Genomic DNA, 20,417 nt, shown 5'->3' on the forward strand with positions numbered 1-20,417 from the left:
AAGAAGTTAAAGTAACTGACTAGTGCTGCACATTTTGGAGTCATTTTATCATCAGTATCTTTGGTTCTTTGCCATTTCATATTGCAAGCTATTTTAAAGCATTTTTAAAAAACACTTTCAAAAAGTGATGGCGACATGTCCCCAGCGTTCCCAGTGTAAATATCACAGATGCCGAAACATTTTATTCTGTTGCCTACATTACATTCAGGTTGCTGCCAATGCTCTTAACAATAAGCTTAGCTAACATTACTGGTTAATAACAGCAAAGTTCTAAACTTAACATTTCTATATCTGACAGGACAGTAAACATTGTAAGGTAGCTTATTTCTGTCTTACATCAGGCTTGCTTTCTAATGGACAGCACATTCGGCAATCTTTTACAGTCCTTGCGTGTTCAGCTGTCAGACTCCACAGTGTAGCCGAATAGACAAAAAGACCTGCCCTTTGCTGCCTCTGATTGGCTGTTGGGTTGAGGCATTAGGAGTGACAATTCGTTAGGCAGAGCCAGTTGTAAAGTTGCAGAGCTCATGCAGAGAAGAGAGGACTCTAAATAAAACGGGTAGGCCAAAATACTGTCGACCACACCCTCCAAAAAAAGATTTTCCTCATCGGATCTGCACAAATCACGTAGGTGACCCATTTTGGTTTCAAAACAGCGAATTTCGTCGAAAGGTGAGGAGTTTGCATGCCTGTACTTTTTTAATGATTAAGTTTATTCACAAAGCAGAGCTGTAGATCAAGGAGAAGACAAGTTCTAAGCCCTCTAAAATCTCAGACTGCAAAACATTATTACATCCCAGCAGCAAAGTCACAGCCTAGGTTTTCTGTTAAGTTCATTTCTTTCCATCACATTATAATTTAATATAGCCTTAATATTACCTTTGGCTCTTATCCCAAATATCCACAATGCTGACTAGTGACTACCTATAATGCACGCCATTTATGAATCTTATCTCTGTGAGAGTCCCACAGAAACACCCAGGCCTAAATGGTGACTTGTAAAAGGCTGCACAATCAGGCATACAATTGACTGCATAATAAAAAACATACAGGGAAATCATATTGCGAAAAAAACCCTGAGATAACAGGCTTGAATCCACCATGTCATTTGGCTGCTTCATGCTAAATGACTTCTGAGGCCCTCAAAGCAACCGTTTCATTTGGTGTCTATCTCTGTGGTTCTCAAAGTGGGTTTCGGGGACCGCCCGGGGTCCTAGATGGGGTTCCGGGGGGGTCCCCAGCAAAAAGGGGAATTGTTTATTTTCAATTTAATTCCATCTATAAATAACAATTACCATTTTGGTCATTGGTTTCATGCACTCTGACTGGTTGGTTTGATTGGTAGGTGTTTTATTACAATCTTCCACCCTCCAGGATCTTGTGGCCTTCCACCGCAGACACAAACACCCTTTACAATACATACGGTAAATATTTTGCATATCACTGCACACTCTTACATATTCTTTATAATTCATTTATGTTTTTATATCTTGTAAATGTTTTACTTTATATTTATACTAGTCAAAGAAAATTCCTTGTTAAACTGCTTGGCAATAAAACTGAAGCAAAATTTCAATTAGATCGGGACACTGACAAAATCTTATCAAACGGAGGTCGTGGTCCAATACGTCAGTTTAAGGGTTCTTGACATGAAAAAGTTTGAGAGGGCAAAAGCTCCCTTCACGATTTTTCACCGTAAGAAACCTCAAATTTCCTAACAATAATTTGCATCCTGAGTTAAGAAGAGTATGCTCCCTTTAAAAAGGAAACAAACAATAGGGTCGCATATTACAAGATTTACATTGTGGGAACATAAAAACAACATCATGCAAGTTTTGGTTCAGACACCCACCAGCATTCGCCTATTTACTAACTCCATGACATGAACCACTTGACAAAGTACCACAATCAGCATAGCAACAAAATATCAGACATCTGAAAACTACCTAGACCTTTCAGATGAGGTTCCAAGCTCAGGAAAACAGCATACAACACAGGCTTTTTGGTCCTTTTAAGGCATTTCATGTAAAAGTATTAACAATGTATAGTGCAATAGAAAATTAGTTTTTTTCACTACATTTGTTTGGCAATTCATGTAAAAAGCTTCCGCATTACCTGACAAATCCATGTTTGGCTTGTTTCCATCTAATCTCAAATGCAACCATAAATATTAACAGCTCAACATAATTCTAGCCAAACCCTAATATCAATCACTCTCATGGGTCTGTGTGGTGGAAGGCGGAGATTTAATGGCCACAGCCTATAGCCCACAGCTCCAGTTCATCCCATCTGATATTAAGGCCCACCACCACAAACCACTCACATGGTCCAGTCAGCTGCGCCAGTCAGTGACAGCTAACCCACATGTTGAGAGAAGCGAGCCTTTCAGTCATAGGTGCACAAGGTGAGATTGAAACTGAACAGGGGTTTTAAAAAAAAAAAAAAACACACACACACACACACACACACACACACACACACACACACACACACACGTAGCCACTCTCATCCATACAGCTGGTATTAACTGGGCACTTCACAGCTTTGGGAGACAAACGTCTGCTCTACAGTAGAATCAATCACAGGCATTGATTACCACTTCGTTAGGGTCACCAAGGATGACTAAGCACCTACACTCACCTAAAGGATTATTAGGAACACCTGTTCACTTTCTCATTAATGCAATTATCTAATCAACCAATCACATGGCAGTTGCTTCAATGCATTTAGGGGTGTGGTCCTGGTCAAGACAATCTCCTGAACTCCAAACTGAATGGGAGAGAAAGGTGATTTAAGCAATTTTGAGCGTGGCATGGTTGTTGGTGCCAGACGGGCCGGTCTGAGTATTTCACAATCTGCTCAGTTACTGGGATTTTCACACACAACCATTTCTAGGGTTTACAAAGAATGGTGTGAAAAGGGAAAAACATCCAGTATGCGGCAGTCCTGTGGGCGAAAATGCCTTGTTGATGCTAGAGCTCAGAGGAGAATGGGCCGACTGATTCAAGCTGATAGAAGAGCAACTTTGACTGAAATAACTCGTTACAACCGAGGTATGCAGCAAAGCATTTGTGAAGCCACAACACGCACAACCTTGAGGCGGATGGGCTACAACAGCAGAAGACCCCACCGGATACCACTCATCTCCACTACAAATAGGAAAAAGAGGCTACAATTTGCAAGAGCTCACCAAAATTGGACAGTTGAAGACTGGAAAAATGTTGCCTGGCCTGATGAGTCTCGATTTCTGTTGAGACATTCAGATGGTAGAGTCAGAATTTGGCATAAACAGAATGAGAACATGGATCCATCATGCCTTGTTACCACTGTGCAGGCTGGTGGTGGTGGTGTAATGGTGTGGGGGATGTTTTCTTGGCACCTTAGTGCCAATCGGGCATCGTTTAAATGCCACGGCCTACCTGAGCATTGTTTCTGACCGTGTCCATCCCTTTATGGCCACCATGTACCCATCCTCTGATGGCTACTTCCAGCAGGATAATGCACCATGTCACAAAGCTCCAATCATTTCAAATTGGTTTCTTGAACATGACAATGAGTTCACTGTACTAAAATGGCCCCCACAGTCACCAGATCTCAACCCAATAGAGCATCTTTGGGATGTGGTGGAACGGGAGCTTCGTGCCCTGGATGTGCATCCCACAAATCTCCATCAACTGCAAGATGCTATCCATCAATATGGGCCATCATTTCTAAAGAATGCTTTCAGCACCTTGTTGAATCAATGCCACGTAGAATTAAGGCAGTTCTGAAGGCGAAAGGGGGTCAAACACAGTATTAGTATGGTGTTCCTAATAATCCTTTAGGTGAGTGTACAATCAGGAGGCACTTAGGTGGTGTTACAAATTAGCAGCCAGTGTTCACAGAATATTTAAATATGAATGGGGGGGATATTGATTAGTTGTCTGCAGGTAAGCAAAAAGCAAGTTAATGAGTAATGACACTGCAGAATTAAGTGCATCCTGGCTAAAACACAGCACACCCTGATGTTAGGAAGGGATGTTGTCAGTTATTCTCAAGGTCTAAACTCTCTCTCTCTCTCTCTCTCTCTCTCTCTCTCTCTCTGGTGTTAGTTCTTTGAAGTCAGCTTGGTGGCCTTAAGAAAAGGGCTTTGACACATTCATAAGAAAGCATGCGGTTTCATTTCCAAGCATACAAGACCTGGGGCACAATGAATATTCAGTGATGCAAATCCATGTTCAAGTTTCTCTAGTTCTCTCAAGCTTATGACATGAAGATGAAAAAAAATAAGTGAGTATTCATCACATACTTGTTGAGAGGCGTTGTTGCCAGCACATTCTGGCCTGACAATGAGGATAGAGGGGTATTGCAAAACGCCTACATAAGGGCTCGTGAGTGCTTATGTCCTTGCTGCTCATGATATTGGGCAGGTCATAGATTTGCATTTAATGACTTTATTTTGAAACTGATCCATAATACCAATAATCTTGAGTAAATGTATTCTCTATACCATTAAAAAAGCTTAAGAAAATAGGCACAGTATTAAAATAACCATAGAACAGATAGCATAAAAAAAAAAATAAATAAAATAAAAAAAAAAAAAGGACAAGGCAGCATGATGAAGAGCAAACAACTGCTGACTGTTTACAGCACCTTACAATATCAAAGTCATACAATAAATGTAAGATTGAAAAGGACACTTTCCAGGGCTGTGTCATATGAGGGAGTGAGCAGTGTTGTAGCTGAAAGCCATCTGAGAAAGAATTATTGTATCTTAGTACTTCTTCCACTAAAACAAGAGAAAGAAATGCGTTTGACTACTGAAAATCAGTTGACTAGTAAAGCTGGTAAGAGGCGTAATGTACAACAACATCCAGACAGTGTGACACTTTGCTTATCAAACTGACAGCTCATCAATCTAAAATAAAAGAAGGTCAGAGATAATCTGAGGAAAATTTAATCTAATCACAGCCCATCAATTAGAAAATTGACAACAGGAAGAGGAAGTGCCATTACTGTCACTCATTTTTATTATTAAAGCAAGACAAAATGAAATAAACGACTAGGAGATGAAGAAAATCCACCCACTCATTTCAGTGCGGGCGAAACAACAGAGGTGTAAGTGGGTCAAGTCATATGTGGAGATATTGCTCTCATTTTTCATCTGGAGACAAAAATTATTTGTCCGCAGTCCATGAAGGTGGGCTTCATCTTATACTATATAGCCTCCTTCGTGGACTGAAGATATGGTTTCTATGCAAAAGGTGATTGAGCAATGGAGAAGCAAGTTGGCTTGATGCTGCAGGGACGGTGCTTGACAGCAATATGTATACAGTGAACAATAAAGTCATATTCAGAGCTTTACGGAGCATTGGTCATTATTGATTTAGGTGTTTCATACACTACAAATGCAATGTTTCTACCTGAGGCATTAACCATGTACCATGAAAGCAGGTATTTACAGTTTGAGAAACATCTCTAGGTTTCTTCTGCTAGGTGTCAAGGGCAAAAGGCAGGTGTATTCTAATACCCAACATTCATGTGTTTTGGAGTATGTGGCAAGTGGACCAACCAGACACATTTTAGTGCAGAGGCAGAAAGGAAAACGTGCTAACTTCCAAAATAAAAAAGTCAACTTTGAGGGGTTTGAACCCAGCACCTTCCTGATGTGAGGTGACAGTGCTAACCTCTCATCCTCTATGCCACTGCTGAGGCAGCTGATGGTGAGTGGGTTTGACTAATTATCACTTTGATGACTGGATGACACAGACTCTTGCCTGCTTAATGTATACTTGTACTACACTTTCTCATCAACTTAAGTACAGCTGGTGATTTCAGATGTCTGGAGGGAAAGTGAAAGGAAGCACTCAGGAGAGGAAGTGGATCCAACAGAGCAGTGCCAGGCTATGATGAGCAAATAGGATCGACATGTTTGTGGAGGCCTGAGCTGAATGTCTGCATCCATGATGCCAATTCAGCTTTAGAGCAGACAGAATCCATAAATCACAGGTAAATGTTCTGATGTCACTTATAATATTTGGATCCAAGCCATGCCAGTGGCACTGTGGTGCTTTAAGCTAAACGCTAACATCTAATTACCACACAAAGTACAGCAGAGGCTGATAGGAATTCATAGACATAAACCAAAAGTATTTGACTAATTGAACTTTTGAAGGCCCTTGATGAAAACATGAATGTGCACCAAATTTCATGGCAATCCATCCAATTGTTGAGATATTTCAGTCTGGACCAAAGAGGTTGGACTGACAGCCCAATAATCCAACCATTTGCTAACCTGTATTAAGCGCCAAAAAGTGACGAGTAAAAGGTGAAAAACAGAGTTTGACATCTTTTCTGTTTCTACAAAGACACAATGACAGTGTGTTGTTAGGGAGACAAAGACATCCTGATGAAGACAAGATATTGGAAAACAGCTAGTGGATAAAGCATGGTGTACTGGAGATCATTGTGCAATGTGTTTTAATTTTAGTGGACTTGCCTTTAAGCTCACACTGGTCTACACATACCTGTGCACGCTCAAAGTAAGGAAAAGCAAGAGAAATACAGCCAGGCCAAAAAGGGCAGGGGGATAAAGGGTGTTTTGACGAGAGTGAGGGGTAAGAAGATGGGCACTTTGCCTCTTTTGCCAAACCGACTAGAGTGTGTTCTAACCAGCAGCAGGTGCACGACAAGTGGAGCTTATATTCAGGCCTTATATGAAGAGGTTCCTTTTTTAAAAACACCTCTATGGTCTCACTTTCATCTGGATTTGATGTTCCTTCACACCGATTATTAAAGCCTCAACAACAAACGAGATCTAAGCTTTAAGCTTCCATGCCCAGCTCGCTTGGCATATCAGCAGCTTCCACTGAACAGCTTGTTTCAGCTATCAAAGCATATAATTGTTGATTCACCCAACTGTTCATAAAATGGTCCATGAAATTGATAATAAAAAAAAGAATGTAGGTAGATACTTTTCTTCTGATGGCTCTGGATGGTCCATTTTATGGAACAAATGCAATGCCTGAAAGAGGGTAAAGGCAACAAGATATAACCACTTGTCAGAGCTCTCCAGCCCACTTAAAATGCTTTCCAACCAAGGCTTCCAGTAACTTTTTTTTTTTTTTAAACAGTTCCCAGTCCCAATATAATCAACGGTGTGTGGGGGCCCTGACCAGTCATAATCACCGTAGCAATGCATTGCTCAGAATTGCTTACTTTCAATAGTAGAGATGTGTGTTGTGGAAGCAGACAGCATTCATGTTATTGGGCTATGTAAGTTTCTAGTTCTTTGTAGGGCTGCAGCAAATAGTTTACATTCAAATTCCAAAATCAACATTCAACCTGGAGCAATGCTTTCTAAATTAATTTGCCATGCCCCAATCTCTGCTGTCAGCAGTTATAGCCCATGTCTGAACAGCTCCTGGTCTGTCTGCCTGTTGGGATTGAGAAGTATTCTGGGGTTGGTTCCTAATCATAGGTGATACTGTAGTGCTGTTACTGTGGCCTGGAAAGCAAACAGCTGACAAAGACATCCATGGCATGCAGAGACACGGTGAGAACCATTGTTGTGGGCAAATGGACAACTCCATTGGCTCAGTTCACTTGGACCGACTGTTTTTCATCGCCAATTGGAAAAAGAAAGTGGGTGGACTAGTATGTTTTATCAAGGTGCCATCTGTGTGTCTGCATGAGGGCTCTTCACCACCATCTGTGTGTTGACATCACACAGAGTTCTGTCCTGTACTGTGACTCTGGGAGACAGGGCCAGACGAGCAGGTGCCACCATGGTAAACTTGGCTTTCTCCTTATATGAAGATTTGGTAAATCTATTATAGGGTTGATAAACGCAAAAAACAAAAACTATTTTCCCAGTTGCAAAGAAATGAAAAATTGTGAGTAAACCTAAAAAATCCACTACACTCTTTCACAAGTTAAAAGGATTAAATACCCTTAAAAACACTCACATAAAAATGGGGTAATGCAGAGACAACCTAGGCACTTAAGATTTGAAAGACTATACAAAAAGTACATTTTCTCAGCTACAGCACACAGTGTTTGTGGTGGTGGTTCTCAAACGGTGGGAATATAACCAAGAATGAAAGCAACAAGCACACTTGTAATCCAGCCAAGGAGGCATTTTTGCCTTCTTTAAAAGGGGAGGGTCAGCTTCAACAAAATAACTGTGCACCTCCCAGTTTGTCTGAGTGCTGGATATTGAAGAGAGCTCAAGTTGCACACTAGCAAAGAAAGCTAACTAAAGCCTCCAGTGTTCCTGTGAGGGTCAATAGCAATTAGTCTTGGACATTTTACTTGCACAAATAAGGCGAGAGAGAAGAAAAAAAATTATCCATCTATAGCTCCATCTCTCTTGGCCCTAGCCCACACTGTTCTTTGATAGATTGCAAACTGTGGACTGAAAGTGTGATATTACACTTAAGTCTTGCAGATAAACAAGACATTTCCACATGTTAGCCAATCATCCAACTTCACCTATTGTTTATTATATTCAGTCTGCTTTAAGTAAGCTTCTTCTCTCAGACGTGAAGCTAGGCTCCATGGTGAGACTGCATGTCATTGACTATGTGCTTCAACATCTGTTGAGAAAAAACAAAAAACAAGCATTTTATATTCCTCTGCATTTCCAGAAACGTTCAACAATCATAGCCTCATCAATTTCCAACCAATCACAGAACCCGACCAGCTCAGACTGTGAAGTCTGAAACGCTGCCACTTCTCAGCACCAATTTGACCCCAACTGTTGCTAGCATGTTTTCCATTACAGCTCTATAAACCCTGTTCAAAGATGGCGAGAAATGTATTAGCAGAAAGGAAAATTGGCTGTGACATGAAATAAATGTGGAAATTATGGTCCCCTTCTGAGTCAGGGCTGTTATGTGTACACAGCCTTGTACCCATGTCTTTAAATCCAATTTAGTTAGCCATTATTTTTGCATTAAACACCCCCCCCCCCCCCCCTCAGAAGTGTTTGCTGTTTGTGGAGGTTCATTAACCTTACTGCACATAGATACAGAAGATGAGTGCATGTCTGTGTTTGTGTCTTGGTAAGAAAGAGAGAGAAGGAGAGGGGGCTGAACTTGACCTCAGTGCTTCAGGGCAGCCAATAATAACAGGTCTTTTTTTGTTGTTGTTGTTTACAAGTCAGACTCAAACTCCTTTTGGATGAGTCTGCACGGCCTCGAAAAATCTGACAGATGTGTTTCTTTTGGTATATGAAGCAAGTATCCTACAGGATACTGCATCTATTGTAGGATGAGCGTTGCACATGTTTCTTTGAAGCAGCTATTTAAGAATACGGTACTTAAACATAAAAGTACACAGTGGCAGTTACATAAGCAGGGAAAAGCAGAACGGCTGGAACACAGAATCAATACTCAACTCAAATGGACAATAGGGTCAGCAACTGTCTACACAGTCTACTTTCCAGTCAGCAGCAACATGCATGAACCTTGAAAGCTAGATAAAGAAGAAATGGTTTAAAGGGTCTACAGTGTAACTCTGTGTAAAAAGAGTTGGTGTCCAGTAAGTGGATTACTATTGTGAACACAGCACACTGCATTCCTCCCCGTCCTGATCCATTACATCTCCCTCTATTCTCCATTTATTCCCCTAACACAACACTATTTCCACATCAAGGGTGATTTTTAAAAGCACTTTTCAAACAAGCCCAAGCCAAACACCGCCACGTTAACCACATCCCACAAGAAATGTACAAATGTCACTATTTTTCCAGCTAACCTGAAAATGTCAACCAAAGTGTTCCTCAGCTGAAACTGGAGTGATCTGAATGTCAAGTGTGTTTATTTTCTCACATGGCATACAATACAAGTTTCAGTGTCACAATCTGAAAACATTTTCATAGTGCTGGCTGCCCTTGAGACAAGTGCCTCATTTACTATGGAGAACAGTACTATTCTGCGCAAGCAAAAAAATACTTAAAAAACCCAGCATACCGCACACTTCACACCAAGGCCCTTCAATCCCTTTATAAAATGTTTAAAAAAGAGAAGTATGATATTACTGTGGACTGAAAGTGTGATATCACACTTAAGTCTTGCAGATAAACAAGTAATTTCCCCATGTTAGCCAATCATCCAACTTCACCTATTGTTTATTATATTCAGTCTGCTTTAAGTAAGCTTCTTCTCTCAGACGTGAAGCTAGGCTCCATGGTGTGACTGCATGTCATTGACTATGTGCTTCAACATCTGTTGAGAACAAAGCGATCAGCCTTGACTCATTTGTCTATTGAAGCTCTGACCAAATAGGTTTAGCCTTTAAAATGATTTACACACCTAAAGTATACTAATAAATGCCATTTGTCCACTGGAAGTTTTACCAAAAACAAATAAGTGTCAGCTATTTTTCACAGCTAAGTAGTGTTAACAACACGGTCAAGACGATCAAAAGGGTTAAAGACCATGTACCAAATGGCCAACATTTTAAAGATTTTACTAGATTAAACTTTCTCTGATGATGTGCTGCATGACATAAGTGAAAAGTAACCCCACAATCTACACATGACACCATGAAAATCTCTTCTTGGAATACAAATAAGCAACCAGGAACATCGAAATGAGAAGCCCCATCTTCAAAAGAAAAAAAAAAAAGAAGGATATAATGGGGTCGTTAATTATGCAAGGAAGTGGCAAGAGTGCTGTGCATGAGTAAACACATATGCACATTTAGCCTTTGTAGCTTTACCTGCATTATGACGCTTTGCACGCATGCATTGTTTTGTGAAACTGAGTGAGGATAGTCAACTCAGCAGTGTGAACCAATCCGTGTTCGTTTCACCAAAAGGGAAACCCTTGCTTTCATGGGATACAACATCATGGGCGTATCCCATGTCTTTGGGCGCACACGAGACCACCAGTGAGCAGTGGGATAAGTAGTGAGCTTAAAGTAACAACATATTAAAGCTATTACACTGAAAATGCTTATATACACCTTCTAAATATGAAACGTACAGGAAAGGATCGTGTCAATCCTTATAACTTGTGAGGGAGCCTAGCTTGTTTAGACCGAAACGTTGGGCACTTTACAGCAAAGTTGGCTAATTAACTGGAGCCACAAACACGTTTTAACACATGGTAATGAGGAATGTCACTTCACTAAATGTTCTAAAAGTAGAAAATGTCTACAGATGTTGCTATAAAGGGTCACCACAGGTAAACGCACTCACCTGTCTGAGGGCTGCTACCACTTTTCTTTGATTTCACAGTTAACGTTAGCTTTGCGGCACACGGTGAAGTTGAGGTTGGTCTTTTCCTGTCTCACCGGTAAAATGCACCCTCCCACGTGAGTCAAACGCTTGCGAGAGGTGAGTGGCCCGGTTAATGCAGACAGAGCCGAAGTTAAAACAAAGGTGAAAAAAGCCAAGTGAGTACGCGACGGCGTCCCCGTGGTCTCTGTCTAGCTAAGAGTAGTCCCGTGTCACATCTTCAGTGACTCCGTGTTTTTTGTCCCCTCTGTGGCTGAAGCGTGGCTCCTCGTCTCTTTGTCGGCATCGATGCACACCGGCACTGAATAGTGGCAGGCGTCCGTGTCGGTCTTTTTATCTGCAGTCCTCCTGCACAGTGAGAGAGCGGCACCAGCTGACTTTACTCTCGGACAGTGCGTTCAGGTCACATCGAAAATAAACGTTGGACGCCTCCGCTGTGCTGTTGCTACATCCTAAAACCGTTCACGTCGTTTTGATTTACTGTAATTGCCAACAATTTAAGTATATTGACATGGCTTCAAATGTAATTGTCACATTTTCTCGTCAGTACTGAGAGACATCGAAGTCAAATGGTACTAAACAGCCATCATTGGGTTTCCCCAGTCGACAGTTACCATAATATCTGATGGCACCTGAACGCAACAACGTGCAAATATCTTTTAAGCCAAAGGGGCATTTTATCAAACTGGTTATTATCTTAACAGCATACCTAATAATCTTTATTGAGAGATGCAGTTTTATTATTAACCCAGGATTAAAGGTCATGAACAGCCATGTCTGCTTGAACGGTGGAGTGTTTTAGTTATGACACAAATTCCACCAGAGCAGGTTTATTTTTATTGAAACCAATCTTGTTTTTCTTACTTTTGTTTTGTTTTTTTTTCACCTTTTTAATCTCTCATGAAAATTAAGAAGGCTTTTCTTTGGCGTCAGATTACTCATTTGCATTGCATCTTTAAAAATATCCTTATTTTCTGTGATTGCTGTCCACTCTTTTTTGAGTGTTGAGGTTTACTTTCCAGTATCACTGGAGACCATTGCATCTGATACAATAACCTGCTGTTCAGACAAAGTCTCATTAATCCACCCGTAAAAAAAAAGTAAACAATCAAATCACCAAAGGGGACTTTCAGGTTCAGACTTTGTCAACTTTGATCGTGTTGACACATACCAGGTGACTCATTAAACAAAACCGATTTATTGATTTTTGCCACAAAAACAAAAGTCATACTAGAGACAGCGTGCATTGTCAGCAGTGCAGCAGTGTAATCGACCAACTGACACACATTGTGACACATTTATAATCATCCTAATTTGTCCAGTTAGCTGTATAGAAGTGTCACTAACAGTCCCACAGTGCTGGTGGTTGATGTCAATTGTAGACCTCTTGTATGGGGGAACAAATCAATTCAAATATGTTGGCCTCACAGAAGTTTTTACTTTTTTGCTTTTTGCAATATATATATATATATATGATTTATGGACAAAGTCACTCTGTGGGTTTGAACAGAGAGCAGTGAAGCCAGTTTTGGTTCTATGTACATGGCTACTTCCTGTTGGCATCAGGGTGTAGAGCAAAGGCAGAAACGCTGTAATTCTGGTAGCTGCACCATGCTGCTTTCGGCTGCGCCAACAAAAAGTCTTTTGGCTCAGCGTGTCTATCTGACTTGGATTGTGTCTATTTAATTAGCCCACCTACAAGGCTCACTTGCCAAACACCAACGTAGCGTCACCGATGGCCAAAAAGGTTTCTTAGATTTCCAGAGAGCTTTTTATCTAAACAAATGTCTATGGTTACATCTCTCATGTCGTGTTGTCATTTTGGGGCCTACATGGAACCCTCCATGCAGGCTCACTGTTTGAAATCATCAGCCCTGCAGTTACCTGGCATACTCCGGCCCCTCCTCACCATATATACCAGTTCACTTCCTTTGTTCCTTTTTAAAAAATGTTTTTCACATTTTAGTTTCTGTTACCTGGACCAGTAGCTGCCTACCTGCTTGTAAGCTACATCACCAAATAAATCACTGATCTGCCCCCGTTTCCCTGCATAACCCCTTGTGACAGAAAATATCAAGAAAAATTCTGCAGAGATACAGTTTAATCCTGAATGAAGTTGGGAAGCCAGACAGTGCCATGCTGTCCCAAAGCTAGCAACATTAATAAAATAATGAAATTTTTTTTTTTACAGTGACTCTAAAATGACTGATTTCCTGGAGACCTTGCCATCAGAGATCAGTACTTAAAAGTTAGAAAACCTTTTTTATAAGATGATCTGTTAAGTTAACTGTTAAGTTATTTCAAGAGATCCTGTTATCCTCATGTCATCAGGTTATTATATATCATGTTGGACAACTATCTCAGTTGCTGTTACATTTGTCTGCACCAAAGCTACACAGACAAAGTCCAGTATTTATTGTACCAGAGAACACAGTGAAACTTATTCAGACTCTGATGATCATCTTAGACAATGACTTGTGGTCAGCAGTCCTCTGCCATGTGAAATGATTCATCAGCAGTTACAGATACAGTGTTTGAAGCGTTCAGTGCTTTTTGTATCACATGCAGTTAATTGGTTAGCCTGAACTATATTCCCATGTCACATGGAGGAGGAGTTGTGGTTAAAAGGAGTTACAGTTCAGACTGATCACCAAGGAAACAGTCAGTGCAGTGATTTTGCCAGATACATTAGCATCATTCTGATAGAAATGAAGAGTTTGTGTGCACGCATGTGTGTAACTCTTAAGGCGGGTTGGATCAATCAGCGCTTGAACTCTGGCAATTAGTTGTTGAGATTATTTCCCCACCTTCACATCCATGCGGCCACTCATACAGACACACACGCGCCATCACATTGTCTCTCCATGAGCATCTCCAGGTGGGGAAGCAAAGGAAATGTTTCCCTCAGGAGGATTTCCTGTGACATATCGCTGTTTGATGCGGCTGATCTGGGCTTCCCTGCTCCTCTCTCCACAGGTTGGCATTAGTCAGCAGCTCCAGCTGCTGTGCTTTGTTATGAACTCCACCCATTTTAAAATGCCAACCTGCATCCAAAGGCAGGAAGGTGGGGTGGCTGGTAGGGGTCTCCTCTGCAGGTGGTGTTCTTTAATGCAGTAGGGTTGGGCAAAAAGTCTGTGAATGATGCTGTCTGAAAGGATACCAAACACGGCTGGTACAGGCAGGGAGAGGTGGAGGAAAGATGAAATGATGATAATACCTCTTGTTATGACTTTGAATGTGTGCTGGAATTTCACAGCAAGGTGCGATTTCTTCAGAGACCCCACCAAACAACATTGACATTCATATAATACTTTATAGATCTCTATCCCACAGGGACAAATGGTGGTACCTGGAGCTGTCCCATATTCAGTGAGCTTGTGAATGTTAGTTTGAGTGTTTTGATTTAAAATTTATTTCATTTTGAAGCACTGAAAATATGAAAACAGAAAAATGTGCCAGTGCCCCCTAAACAAAAAGTTAAAGTAACACTGTCTATAACTCCTCTTATTGATCAGCAGATCAGCTTGAGCTTATTTTTCATGCTTATCATTTTGTGAGTGTAAATCTGTGCTGTCTTGAAATGTTCTCCTGAAAAATGGGTGTATTTTATTTGGCTGCTTTGCACCCCATCTAGTGGTTGTTAGTCCACAATGCAATACTGTAGTAGATCAGATATGCTAATGTATATTGTGTCTGGCAAACAACTAAAAATAATTTCCAGTGGTTCTTCTAATTTGCAGACATTCAGTGATTATATTTTTGATCTGAAGCTTCTTCAAAAACTTCAAGGGTTGCTGGATGTCTTTGGTTTCTGTGCAAAATTCTTCTTTTTGCATTTTTTCTCATGCACATGGTGGAAGATAAAAAACATACCTACCAAAATAACTGAAATTAAAAAAACATCTCTAGAGTAAAGTAACACAAACTTGAATATAACCTAAATTAAGACTTTAATTAGTATGAGGACAACTTGGCCTTGGAGGAACCTTCCAAACGTTTGCCACTAGAGAGCGTGTTCAGTTGGTATTAAATCATTAGAAAGATTCATCTGAGTGCTGCTGCCTTGTGGTCATCAACTTAGATCCAGTTTAGATAGTTTGTTGCTCTGCAAAAAGCAGTGCTGGAAGTAGTACTCAGATCTTTTACTTAAGTACAAGTTGCAATGCCACAGTGTCGAAATACATGTTACAAGTAAAAGTCACGCATGAAAAATGTAAAGTATCAGCATCACAATATAGACAAATACTTAAAGCACAAAACGTAAAAGTACTCAATATTTACAATAATGTATATTACTGAATTATTGATGCATTAATCTGTGCATCTATTTAATGGATCAGCTGTTAAATGTGTGTAATTATTTACTATCCAGCAGCTTGTCACTCTCACCAAGGGATCAATGATGTCTTATCTTTATCCATAACGATACACAATTTATTTGTTTGCATTTTGTATTATTAATTTGAATCTACAAAGTAACTAGTAACTAAAGTTATCAAATGTAGTGGAGTAGAAGTGTAAGTAGCATAAAATGGAATATTTAAGTGAAGTACTAGTACCTCAAAATTGTATTTAAGGAAAGTGTTAGAGACATTTCTTAGTGGGCTTAATTGATGTAACAGGGAAAGATAAGAAGGTCTAGCTTGGAGTCATTAGCTGACCCACAAGTGTTCACTGACCTTCCAGCTCTAGTTATTTCTCACATGTAACTGTCCTTGTTAGGAAGACGACAGTTAGACTAATAAGGTAGAGACAGTAGCTCAGGCATCAGGCTAGCAGATATTGGTTTTCTTTGGGAATCTGTCATGGTTGAGTCTTACAAGAATTTTAACAAGAACTTACTGGCTCCACAAATTAGAGTAGGGGAGACCGGGTATGGTTGGGGAACACTTTTTGCTTCAGTAACTATAACTATATTTAGCTAGAGCAAATTTTTATACAAAGTACCTACATTTATTCACTACAAATGGCACCAATTCAATTCTCTACAAGAATATCACAGACCTCATGAGTTGATGTCAAATGCAATGTGTTCCCTTGTTACAACCTACCCCAATAGCGGGGTAGGTTGTAACACATGCTGGGGTAAGTTGTAACAATCACACAAAAGAATCAAAAATGGATGCCACACTACATGATATGTTTCTCTCTTGCTGTAACAGACTGTCTGATGACTCACGCGCATAAACAGCATGTGTATGTAAATTTATCTACAGAATAAACTTACTTAAAAGTATACTTAATAAATACTACTAAAATGTAATTAATTAAAGAACGTCTCTGTACATCCTTAGGTCTAACTAAAAAGAGGTGTGTGTGTGTCAGTGTGTGAATATTCATATTCAGAGCCACAGTCAGTGCTTGAAGTGGACCGATATTGACCGATACCAGCACTATTATATTTTACTCTTTGGCGTACCGCGACTTTTTCTTGCGCACATGCAGGTACTTGTCACAAGCTGTCCATTCACTTTTATGGAAAAGGTCGAATGACGATACACACGCCAACATGTGTACAACATGTGAATGGGGAGTACTGGTCACAGTGCAGATAAATTAATGCTGGTAACCCTGGAGTGCGGGTTTGGTTGGCCCAGACTACATAAGGCAATCTGGATAATATTAAAATCAAGAAAGTACCTAGTTTTATGTATCGTGGATGGTTGTAACACTTTTTAAAGTGTTACAACCCACCCCACCCCTGTCAGCCAATGTTTAGCTAGCTGTATTAGCATAGTGGTTTGAAATTAGAAAAAAATGCATCACATGTTGTTTGAGAAACTATATTTCAATCTAATATAAGTCAAACAATTCTATCTGCAATTGTATAGATACTAAAGAAAAAATAGTCTTGGTAAAAAACTTTACTTTTTTCCCTGTATATTCTGAATGCACCTCTTTCCAGATTTGATAACCACCATGCCCGATCGGGGAGGAAGCAGGAAAAAACTGAAATGATCACCTAACTCCTATCTTATCTCTATTTGGTGGAATTGGTGTTGTTACAACTCTCCCCATGTTACAACCACACCCGATGTCCCCTACAACTCAAGGATAGAAATATATTTGAATATAACGTAGCATTGGAGAAACCTTTAGAGCAATGGTGCTGGGCAATGTTGCTGTCAATGGTAATGAGTAAAGATTACTACCGTAATCCCCTTCCCCCACCACTCCGTCACCCGCCCCACCCCGCCGCTATCCGTTCAAAACATAGTCGGACTTGCCACCAGCAACATTGCTCAAATAATTCCCCCCTGTATCATCAGCTTAAGAGGACAACCTACAGGAACTAGGGGGAAGAGAGAAACATAAAAAGGGACCACAATATGTTATCCTTCAGATTTGGTGTTGGCATTCAATGTGTTCACATGTTGTGTGCTGGCACTGTATCTCTTCGCTGAATAAACCATGCCATGTTAAGTCTTCATCAGTCTCCGAAACTTCTTCTCACCTGAACCTGGCTCACAATATTTCTTCAACAGATAGTACTTGGATAAATGGACTTTCCAACACTGGCAACGAGTGACAAAAGTGAAAAAGATAAAGGGTTTTAACATGTGGCCAGTCTAATTGTTTTGATGGAAAATCATTAATTTGGCCACAGAATTAAATATTTAATATTTTGAATATATTTTAAACAAGACAGGTAGTTTTCACATGCTGGAGTAAGCTATAATAAATCAGCTCTCAGATGGAGTGTACTGTATTGTCTCTTAAGGAGAAGTACTTCAACTGATTTTTGGGTAGTAGTGGTCATTTAGCTGACACTTTTATCCAAAGCGACTTACAATTGCTAGTTATGTCAGAGGTCGCACGCCTCTGGACCAACTATGGGTTAAGTGTCTTGCTTAGGGACATTGGCGGATGTGTCACAGTGGGAATTGAATCAGGGTCTCCAACACCAAAGGCATGTGTCTTATGCACTGCGTCATCACCAACCACAATGGCGTTGCGTTACTTGTTGTAAACCGAGTTGTTTAATGCAGTTACTACACAGTTCACGCTTTTAAATTCCATGGTTTTCCTTTTGACCTCTGTGGTCAGTCTGTAAAGAGCAAGGGCTCTTAACTTTGCAGTTGATGTAAAATTCATTAAAAATATCTGTAGTCGTGACACATTGCATTCTGCGACTGCATATGATCAAGCAGCTCACTGCGCTCATAGACACAGAACTACAGAAAGTTACATCATACAGCAAGGCTGAAACATTTTTCAGCTCTTGCGTCATGGTCTTTTTGGCAGCTGTGCTCTGCTTCCTTTAGTGGAGTCTTTGTGTATCCAATAAAACTATTTAGTCGTGGCAGTATCAGTTTGCGACAGAATGGTGCGATTACAACCAGCACATATAGATATCATGTAACATAATCTTTAAAAGTATTAAGATACTTTGAGAAACTTCTGGAAACTTGAATGATGATGCAATTTTTTTGTTTTACTTCAGAGAATACTGCAGAAGAGAGAGACTCCAAACACTGATACATCTAGAAGAACTAAACAGAAAGAGAGGTGTTTAGAAAACCCCATCACAGTTGCAACAGTCAGCCAGATTCCTTTTTGTTTGAAGAACTAACAGCTGGTAAGACAGGAGAGTGGCTGAACTCTTCTGTTTGTTCACAACCCCCTTGTTGGTCTTCTTCTTCTACAGTAGCACCTTTAACTACAATGCTGAATCAGCAGCTGTTTGGTTTTGGTTTGGTTTCTTTCTATTCCTTACAAAATGTACCTATATAGCTTCATGAATAGCAAATTCTTCCAACTTCTAAAAATAACAATGATTACCATACATTCCCCAGTCAACACCTCTTAAATATTGATGAACCTGATCCCCAGACATCATGTATTATTTGATTCCAAACATGTAGACTGCACATGAACTCAGATTTAGTGAAGAAAAGCAGAAAGCAAAACCCTTAATGATTGATCCTCTTTTGGCAACACTAAGAGAAACATAACTGAGGATGCAGCGGATCAGGACTGGTGCTGTAGTTACTGTAATGATGTTCAGATGTTGAATGGCCTTCTGTCCTCAAATAGCACTTCCTTGCTGCACTTATGTAAGAGTCGCTCCACCCTCCTGCTCTTAAATCAGATTCTGCTGGAGAAAAAAAACGTGACAGATGTATGCCTGGTTCATGACTTTACGTTAAAAGCAATCTTCTGACAATCTTTTGATTTGCAGCTGGTGAAATATTGCATCATTTTGTGTTGTGCAAATTGCCTGTACACACTTCTCTTCCATATCTTAAATGCGAAAGTCCTACAGTATTTAAGATGTGGTGGTTCAGAAAAGTACTGGAAGCTTCTTTATACAGACACTTATACACACTCAGTGTATACTTACACAGTATAAAGTAGGTACAGTGAGTGGAACAACATTAAGAGGTAACACATAACTCATTCCAGGTGACCATTCCAACACTCATCCTTAAAGAAATGCATGCATGTGATAGGAGCCAAATCTGTAAAGCACACATGATAATGTAGTATCACAATCATGACTCTGCCTTGAGATTATATACTGCCCCCCTTAATGTCAAATGTACAATATTTTTTTACATTTCCTGCCCCTGTGAGCCTCCTTTTCGTATACAGAATGTCTGTGTGGGTATTCCAGGCCTTTGCCACACAAGGCAGACAATGAAAGTGTTGCTATTTTAAAGGAGATTATGTGTAGTAGGAGATTTGAACAGACTTGCTTGACCCACAAGGTGCTCTCACTCTGCACACGCTGAGGAATTTCAGTGTAAACTGTGGCTCCTGGGGCTTTTTCAGTATCACTCCCTGCAGGGAGTGAATGGTCTGCAAGCCTGCTCTTGTATCAAACCTTTCAAAGGAGAGTTAGGTGGGTGCCGTGTCCCCAAAATGTGATCATATTTGAAATGAGAGGGTTGTGGAGTTAGGATTTGTTGACTTTTTTTTCTCCTTCAAACTTTCGAAGAACTTTCTTGGCACCCTCCCCCAACACACAACAGTCACTGCAAACATAAAGGCCATTGACCAGTTGGCATGTCAGGACAATTTGCAGGGGGGCTGTAAAAGTGGAGGAATTTGGGGGTAGAGAGATTTATAAAATACCTTTGGTTGGAAAACAGTTTAATGATTCTGATGATTAATTTTCATACTGTATGTAATGCAATGCTATCTCTTGCTCTGTCCTTCCACAATTGAGACAAATGCTCCATTATTAATC

General features: G+C 40.2%; 1 protein-coding gene across 5 annotated transcripts in view; it reads right to left on the reverse strand.

Annotated features, from left to right (window-relative positions):
- gdpd5b (glycerophosphodiester phosphodiesterase domain containing 5b) overlaps window positions 1-11,570 on the reverse strand; it is a 50,351-nt gene extending 38,781 nt beyond the window's left edge. For 2 of the 5 annotated variants that reach the window (XR_005440672.1, XR_005440673.1), the window contains exon 1: window positions 11,186-11,567. The gene's annotated coding sequence lies outside the window, so the exon portion shown is untranslated. Of the gene's footprint in view, window positions 1-3,190; window positions 3,248-11,185 lie in introns of all 5 variants that reach the window. The other 3 variants (XM_038694194.1, XR_005440671.1, XM_038694193.1) reach the window with 3 other exon arrangements.
- Window positions 11,571-20,417: the final 8,847 nt, after the last annotated feature.

The sequence above is a fragment of the Micropterus salmoides genome, unplaced genomic scaffold (genome assembly GCF_014851395.1).
Source record: "Micropterus salmoides isolate LMB-PRFRI ecotype aquatic unplaced genomic scaffold, ASM1485139v1 Ms_hic_scaffold_3, whole genome shotgun sequence".
In the NCBI taxonomy this organism is placed as follows: domain Eukaryota; kingdom Metazoa; phylum Chordata; class Actinopteri; order Centrarchiformes; family Centrarchidae; genus Micropterus; species Micropterus salmoides.